The sequence below is a fragment of the Molothrus ater genome, chromosome 5 (assembly GCF_012460135.2).
Source record: "Molothrus ater isolate BHLD 08-10-18 breed brown headed cowbird chromosome 5, BPBGC_Mater_1.1, whole genome shotgun sequence".
NCBI classification, from domain to species: Eukaryota; Metazoa; Chordata; class Aves; order Passeriformes; family Icteridae; genus Molothrus; species Molothrus ater.
Genome location: NC_050482.2, coordinates 66,347,584 through 66,356,920, shown reverse-complemented (window position 1 = coordinate 66,356,920; position 9,337 = coordinate 66,347,584).

Sequence of the window (9,337 nt, the reverse complement as noted above, 5' to 3'; positions counted from 1 at the left end):
TTCAGATGATCTGCAGATTTTGGAAGACACTACTACACTGGTTATACCAATCCCCAAAGTTTGTTTACAACACTTAGGGCTGAAAAACATTTGCAGTACAAACAAAGGTACTCAAAAGCACCTCAAAGCAGCAAACTGACTCAAATATTGTCAAATATTGTCAGCACAAAAAGAAGAAAAAGCCATACTTTGGTTTATGTCTTTTACCATTATGAGTATATTCTTTGCTGAAAAATACACAAGATTGATTTCATTTTGGACAGGGTCTTTTTGAAAGGGTATTTAGATACAGGACTTTTCCATACTCTGCCTACAGATCTTCCTGGAAGCAGAATCTATTTACTGAGGGAGCATAAGAGGCAAGGTGAGTGTGGAGTGTGCAGCATGGTACAACCCAAATTTTCAGCATTCAGCTCTTCCCTTCCCAGACATGCTCCATGCAATTTCTCACTTTGTGAGCAGTCTCTCTACTGGCTCAGTGTTGTGCTGCTTCTGGTCACAGACCTGCTTCTCTTCATTCATCCAAAAGGTTAAAGCCAAGCTGGGGACTGCAGGTCCTGGTCAGAGGAAGGAAAACAGGCATAATAAATACTTGTCATGGTAGCAGTGCTGTAGGGTGGGATTACAGGAGGATAAGTATTTAGGAGCTGAAAGTAACCTAGACCATAGGAAAATGATGCCCAGAAACACGCGTCAGGGTCACTGTCTGTCCTTCCATGCACACTGTGACACCCCTGTTCAGGTCCATTAACCAGGGCCAGTTCAGGTAGCACACACAGGTCAACTAGATGTCCAGAGAGCTGCCTGACAGCTCACTGCCTTCTCACAGGTGTCTGGATGTTTGTCCTGCTGCACTTCTGGACCAAAAATGTCTCCTGATGAGTTTTGTGTAAGAAAACTATTGATTCCTCAAACCATTTTCTCTCCATCACCTTTCTTTCTGGCGTTTTCTGTCAGGTCTGGAGCCCTGTTTAGTGCTTTGTGGATCCTGTCGTAATGGATCAGCCAAGCACACACAGATCTGGGCAAGAGACAAGATTTGATCTGCTCACACATTATCAACAGCAGCAGCCCAAAGGCAGAATTTCCTGTCCTGTGCTCCAGAAAAATGGCTGTTTGACTGCCTCTTTCCAGATGGATTTTACAGAGCTGGCAGTGAGCAGAAAGAAGGAGTCACACACACCTGTCCATGCACAAACAGTGCCTGGGGGAGGGGGCAGCAGGGAGGAAGCAGGAGCAGCAGAGGATGGAGTGTTCGGAACGCAGGTGTCTGTGACATCAGTGGCAGAGCAGCACAGGTGACAGCTCCAGCAGTGCAAGTGGGCCCCAACTGTCACAGGCACTGCTCCCAGTGCCATGACGGCCTTGTGGGCTTATCTGGCTTTGTCTGGTGAGTAGGACATGTCCCTCCTCCAAACCCAGCTGTGGGGAAGGGCAGCCAACCCAGCTGCTCTGCACTCTCCCCATTACTCCTCAAAAGGAAGGGATGAAGCATCCTCCAATGCCTCAGGTGCAGAGATCCATGGGCTTGTAATTTTGGCAGATTTCACCCCTGGAGTTGGTCTTTTATTCATCAAGGAGGGCCACAGAGTGACCTAAGAGCCAGACAGGAGTCAGATCTGGATGCAGTGGGCACAGGCTGGAGCAGAGGTGGAGGCTGGAGATGCCGTGACTGGGACAGCTGGGTGCATTAAACCAGACACGAGCACTAAGGCACAGGTCTGGAGCTAACCCACAAAGCTAAGAGGGAAGAGGTGGCCCAGTAAAGCAACAGGGGAAGCAGGAGAAAGGTCTGAGAGAGGACCTTGGTTGAAGACCTATTTAGCCAGAGGAAGGGAGTTTGCAGAGACTAAAAATCTTGGAAGCAAACAGTCTACTTGCTCCAGCCCCAACAACAGAGCAATATTCTCAGTTTCAGCCACGACTTCCAAGACATTTCTCCCAGTTCAAGATTTGAATCTCCAGAGCTTTGGTGAAGGTCCCTCAGCCACATACTGTCACTCCTTTCAACATGAGTGAAGCAAATTTTCCACAGGTCTGGACCTTCCATCTCTAGCTTGTTAATTCATTTTCCATGTGCTGGATCCTGCACCCAGAAAAGGCAACAGAGATGTGGGTTCAGTCCTCCAGCTCTTCCAAACATGTCGTGGTTAGCATTTCCTTCTCCCTCTGACTCCCTGCACTCTATTTTCCACCAGTGCTCTTGGGCTGGGGCTGCATAGCTGGCCCTCGGGGCACAAAGGCACAGGAGCCAGGAACACCCCTCTCTGACCAGGAATACCACCAGTTCTTCAAGTTCCTGAGGATCACCATCCAAGCCAGAACCGCCTGCCAGCTCCGTGAGCTGTACGGCTGCAAGAACTCACTCGTCCAGAGGCTGGATGAGTACGAAAACCACGGAGTCATCCCTTTAGGTAAAGCCAAACATGATTCCCAAGGGCAGGCAGTTGGACATGGACAGGAGTCCTGCATGGCCCTGATCACTGGGAGAGGAAACACTCAGGATCTGGGGAGGAGAAGTGGGGGGAGAGAGGTGGGTGGCAATCCTGCAGTGAGAAGAAGGCATGTGCTCATGGGCAGCCTCTCTCACATTTCATTGGATCCATGGGAATCCAATGGATTCCCTAGGACCAATCTAGGACCAGCCTCCTCCCGCCCCTTGGGTCATGAAGATGACCAAGAAGCAGTGGAGTTTCTCAAAAGGTCCCCATATGACACAGGGGGGTTTTCATGGAGGGATGTCACTCCACAGGGAGGTTATTGCAAAGGGGGATGCCAGCACTGGAGTCTGTCACTGGGTCTGTGTCTTTATTTGCCTCTTTCTAGGGCCTATATGCTCCGAACTGCCAGAAAACCCTTCCTTCCACAATTTCTGCACCTTTTCTCTTTATCGCTGTATTATGAAACAGTATTTCCTTAAGGTGAGTTATTTGGCTGTTTCCTGGAGACTATGGTGTGCTCTGGGAAATTTATAGGCAAAAGAGAGAGCCCTAAGTACGAGTAAGTAGGAAGACAGAAAACTAAAAGACAGGGAAGATAGAAGAGAACCATGGGCAGCCCATCATCCAGAGGCACTCACACCAAGCTGATTAGCTAACACAGATGGCACCTGCAGCCCCTTGCCAAAAAGGAGACTTTGCAGGAGGCATTCTTCAAGAAAATGAACCTCTGAGGACCGCCTCAGCCCTCTTCCTCAGCTCTCATTCCCAACCAAGTTGAGACAATCTAGGTTTCTCCAGAAGAAAGGGGGATTTATGTAGGCCAGAAGAGAGTAAAGAGAGCCGTGAATCCCAAGAGAGGTTTATGAGGAGACTTGACAAGGAAAGGATATGAAGGTTTATATTTCTTTCCTGGGCTCATCTTAGTAGGAAATGGGAAAGATGAGATTGTACAGTGAGAGCTAAACCCACAGAAGAGGGCTGTGCATAGGTGCCTGCTCCTAAGACTCTCCAGAGGAATGTTTTCTCCTCCACAGAGGACTGTGTGCCCAGGACGCCAAGAGACACAAAGCATTCAAGCCGGTGCCAGCCCCATCACGAGCAGTGATGCCATGCCATCCAGCAGCTTTGGCCCCCTGCCAGCTCCCCCCATGCCTCCCACACCTCACTCCAGCCCCGAGACAGAGGCACCTGTGAGCCCTACCTCCTTCCCTGTGAGCACAGAACCAATTCCCTTCGGCCCAGAAGCCACAGAGGCGACAGCCAGTGGCCAGCAGCAAGGACCCCTGCCCAACAGTGACATCGAGGATCTCCTCCTGAGGATACTGGACAGCCAGGTGCAGACTTCACTGCAGACAATGAAGTTGTTGATGTCTGTTGGGAAGGCAGTGAAGGAGGAAGAGTTGCAGAAGGCTGCCATGACCCTGCTGGTGGCTCTGAACAATGCAAATGTGTCTTGGTCACCAACCAACTGATACAGCTCAACAGTGTGGTAAACACAGGGGAAAGGCCATCTCTTCAAAATGCATGGGGAAACAGAGCCATGGGAAATGCTCAGGATTCAAAGAAAAAGTTGGTATCCTCTTGGAAGTAAATGTATTGAAAAACTGTAAAAACTGTTTGCTCACTATTAATGGTGTTCGTTGTGTCATTCAAGGGATGTCATGGGACAATGATGGCTTTTCTTCATTAAATGCAGGTGCTCCTGCTCAAAAGCATTAAGAGAAGACCTGTCTTTGAAAATATGTATGTGAATATACATACACATATATACAAGGGATGCTCTACAAGTGCAGGAAGGCTTCATCCTGCAAGGGAACTGCTGGTCCCATGTAGTACTGGGGTTGCACATGGTTGACATCTACTTCTGAAATGTAGTTATGAAACTCACAGGATAAATATTCATATTAAGAGCCTGTTGTCTCTCACAAGAAATCAGAGAATCTGATTCTTGGAACTTTGGCTGAAGTGCTGCTTCTTTTCTGAACACTGAATGTGCCTGTAAGTAAAACTGTGTGAAGCCATCTGGAGTCTGCACTTGCTGCTAAAAGGAGAGCGGGAGCTCTGCAAGAACCAGCTCTGGTTGTCTGAACCTCCATTCAGAAAAAGATGGTGTTACCTTAAACTCAATCCAAGCTCCAGTGGTTTTTTGCTTTCAGGAGATCACCCCTGAAGTGAGAGTCCCCTATTCACCTTTCCTTCTGCAGGCTTTCTTGTTTTCTATTCCACCAAGGGCTCTGAGGAGAAAGGGCTCAAAGGCAGCTCTCTCAGTGGTGCACCACACCAAGCAACATCCTTGTGGATTCAGTCTGGGATGCTGCTTTCCTTGACACTGCTAAGTGACACAGACAGCTGAGTGAAATATTGGCTCTGTGTCTATCCATTGAAGGAAGTCCTTAGGAAGATCTCAAAATCACAGGTCCTCCATTGTCCTGGGAATGGGAGAAGATTGCTGGTGTCCTACACTTAGGACCAGTCATATCTTGTCTCAGACCTTGTTGAAAATGAGAAACAGTGGTGACAAGGATAGACAAGGGATGAACTTAACTGCAAACTTTGCATTAAATCTGTCTTACATGGCATAAAAAGTGAAACTGCTAAGATAACATGAAGTAAACAAGGAGACATAAAATTTAAAAAATAGTAGCTGTACATAATCTCAATTTTGTAATATGGAGAAATAAAGTAAACAAGCAAAATAATCTAATTGGAGAGAACAGCTGGCCACAACAGTCAGATGGACTTAGTTCCTTCTTGACTGAAAGAGGAAGAAGGAAGGTCAAACCCTGGTATAGGGCTGCCCAGGGCGGTGGTGGACTCACTGACTCCGGAGGTGTTCAAGAAACAACTTGACATGGCCCTCTGTGCTCTGGTCTAGTTGACAAAGTGGTGTTTGGTCAAATGTTGGATTCAATTACCTTGGAGGTCTTTTCCCACCTTAATGATTCCATGCTTCTAAGAGAGTGTGATATCTTCAGTGGTTTGAATGCAGCCTTTCACATCTAAAGGATGGAAATGCCAGAACTTCAGACTGCTTTCTGTGTGCCCTCATAGATGAATCAGTCAGTATTGCATGTTTAGTATCCCCAAGACTGATGGCTTCTGTAAACCTTCAGTCTCTTTTTAACATTTTGGGTGCTGGTGTTTCCTCTACCCCCCTTACTATCAAAATTCTTAGGGTTTTGCTAGAAGCCTAGGTGCTGGAAACATCACCTGATGCTCAGAACAGAGAGCATTTAATATTTTCTCCACTTGAATGTGGTATCTAAATTGGTCAGAATCAACTTCCTAAAACAATTTGAAGCATTAAAAAGCAGGAATTCTTTATCTGTGCAGGACACACAGAAAGTATCTCCTTATTCTGTGTGTGTGGTGAGACTTTACAACAAGGTATTTATCACACATACTCATTAAAATGTGCTTCTTATTCCAATACATAAACATCACCTTTCTAGAATTAATTTGAATGTTTTAGTACGTTTTGACAATGACAGGGAAGGGGAAATTACTTTCTGTCAGTATTACAGTGTATGTTAAGTAACAACCTGAAGGAACTTGCTGACAACTCAGCACTTAAAGGATTTGTGTTGGGGTTTTTTCTTGGTGTGAACTGGAAGGAAGGAGCAAATAAAATTCCTATCCAGAGAAGAAGAGCAGAGCAGCAATTACCCAAATTATAACTGGTCTAACATGGTGCATGGGAGCTGTATTTCCTTTGGCCTTCCTGCTGATGAGGCTCCAGTAGCTGTTGGTTGTCATTCTTCTGGTACAAATTACAGTCTTCTCTACAACTGGATTGATGCAAAAGAGATTGCATTAAATCTGTTTTAATTATCCTGATATTGTACTGTTTCCTTAAATAGCCCATTAGTCAAAGCTGTGGGATGCTAGAGCTGACTTGACTTCTAGAGGTGAGGCAAGTGACTTTTGTTTATGGAAATAAATTCATTTACCATTGGGTCCAGCTGTGTTCAGAATTTTGTTAGGCAATCTGTGCCCTTAGTAGTCTCTCTGTCTCATGAAAGGAAATGGGTAAACCCTCTAAACTGAAAGAGGTGTGGTAAAATATCTGTGCTGAGTTTATGGGAAGCACAAAGATAAATATAAACTTTGCAATATATTTCACTGCAGTATTGGCACCTGACTACAGACAGGGAAGCTAAAAATGCAACAGCAAAAAAAGTGAAGAAAATTAAGACAGAAAGACCCAGGGTCACACATTTATGAACTAGATAGCTATTATTAGTTTAATTTAAATGGTTTCTTACCACTTGAGAGAGTTTCCTATATGTTCTTGTCTAACAACTAAATGATGCTTCCTTCCCACTCACTCCCACACATTTTTTTCCTCCTCCACACCCACAGTACCAGTGGCCTTACATTCAGGAGATACCAGCTGAGCCTTTTTTAGCCCAGTGTATATAACTGAATTCAGTGCTCTTAATTTTTTTTCAGCTTTGTTTTACAAGGTTTACAGACATCAAAATGTTTTGGCATATTTAAACACTGAGATCAGTTAAATTGCCCTTATCTTTTTGTTTAACACAGAGTAAATTCTGCTTTGTCAGGCTGGGGTATGTGAATGCATGTGCATGAGAGGAAATTCAATGAGCTTCAGTGCTGAGAGCAGCAGATTATGTTTTGCTCTTCTCAAAGCAAGTAGATGTGATTACAGTTCACCCACACACATGAAAAAAAAAACCAAAAAAACCAGAGTACAGGCCCTTAATATGTGTCAGGCTCTGGGTTTCCAGATTGCTGCTTTGACATAGAACATGGACAGAATTGTGTGGTGTTTCTAAATTTTTATCTTGGATTTTTGTGTGACATTTCCAGCCACAGAGGTGGTCTCTATGTGGCATTGGTTGCTAGCAGCTCACTTTGCATTCACTGAGTGGATCTTGCATAGAAGTATTTTTACTGAAGACAAAAAAAATCTGTCTCAAAATGCTATAGCAAAATTTTGTGTATTGAAACCATCCCAGCCCTCTCCCACAAGCTATGGAGTCCTTAGCAAGGCACATTTCATCCTAAGCAAGAAAAAACAGATTCAGAGATAGCCTGGTCTTTTTAAACCATTAATGAGAGACAAAATGTTAGCATAAATGCATGGGACAAACCCAATATTTCACAAGGACCTATGAAGAATAGATACACACAGGTTTAAATAATGACAAAGCCTTTTCTGTTCATAGTTACCTTAATTACTTGAAAGATAGGTGAAAACTCAGTACAGGGAGCTCTGTCTAAATATAATTGATGGTGAGTTACTTTAATAGACTTCAGGTCTATTCTTCAGGTTTCAGTGCTTTTCTCAAGGTGGCTGATGGTAATTTACAGGGGTGGCAGCAATTCCTTGAAAGCTGGAAGCACCACTGATTTTGACCAAGTTTTCAGGTGGGGAATTTCCAGTCACTTCTCTGAAGGTTTCAGCTGCTGGGTGAAAGCACAAGCAGCACTGGCTCTTCACTTTGAGATGTCAAGATAGCCAATGTATCAATGCTCCCCTTTTGATAAAGATCCTGGGCAGGAGATGGTGTGGCACTGTTTCTAGAAGTGGAGATTTTTGGACATCTCAGATATAATGATTTTCCCAAGCAGAAATGTGCATATATTATACCTCAGGAAAAAAAAAATTGTTATCATACGGAAACATGCAGGCATACATCCAGGATAAGGAATATTAATGACACACAGATGAGCCTTCCTTAAAGCCAAAAAGCTTTCTATAAGTTACTTGATCAAAACTGTATTGACTGGGAGATTTTTGGTAGGATGAGCTAGAAAATAGTACTTTCTGGTAAGAGAACCTGACTCATTGCTGCCCCTGCCATGCTGCTTTATTTCTGCATGCTTCTTGGATTGTGCTTTCTTGGGCTCCTGTTTTCCTCCTCTTCTACACTTGTGAAGATCCCAGGAGAGAAATGCTGAAGGCTTGAGTTCCTCTAATGCATATAAAGAAATAAAAGGCTGTAGCCCAGAGATTGAGTAATACCATCTAAAGAATATGTAGCATTTCCCTTGTAGTTTTGTGCCTTTCTGAAGAAAGTTTCTGCATAAATACAGAGATTTTCAAAAAAATTCTAAGCACTATGCACCTTTCTTTTAATTCTTCCAGCTTTATTTCCAATGGCTTTTGGCTTTTTCATGTGCAGCGATTGCTCATAGCAATAACCCCTAAAAGAAAAGGCAGCATAAAGCTGCTGAACGTGTAACAGATGCTTGTAATATCACTGCCCTCTCTACAGGGACTTGTGTAAACTGATTGCTTGCTACACTCAGCATGTTAACATCCAGGAGCAGAATGCTGTTTGTGGAATTTATAATGGAACCAGGGATTCCAAAAATTGATCCACAGGGTCCTATAACTACAGGAGCTCCAAACTATATGTTATCCATCTGCCTTGACTTTGCTGGTTTTCAAACACAACTCTGTTTGCATTTACAGTCTATTTGGAATAATTTTCACTTGGTACATCCTTACAAAGAGACTGTGGAGAAGAATGATTATCTGCCAAGCACTGATGTGTTTGGGAATATTCAGCACAAGCTTTTGTGTGTTATTTAAATGAATGACTTATTTTGTCACCCTTGAAATATGCATCATCACTTTGGCAACCTCTGTGTGGTGCAAGGTGTGCAGTGCAATGAGATGCACAAATGAGCAAGAGGCAGGGAGCAGGGCACACATGAGGAATGAGAAAAGGAAGTCATTTAGGAAAGCCTGGAGTAAAAATGGGGTTGGTTTCATTTTCTTCTGTCTTGGCAGATGTCTGGGACTGCTTGCCAAGGCTTAGAGGGAAAATGTGCATGTAAAATGCAAAAGTTCATGAAAAAACATAAACTCATCCTTTCCAGTGTTCAGTTCTTTTATGACATTATTTTATCTTCTCTGACTC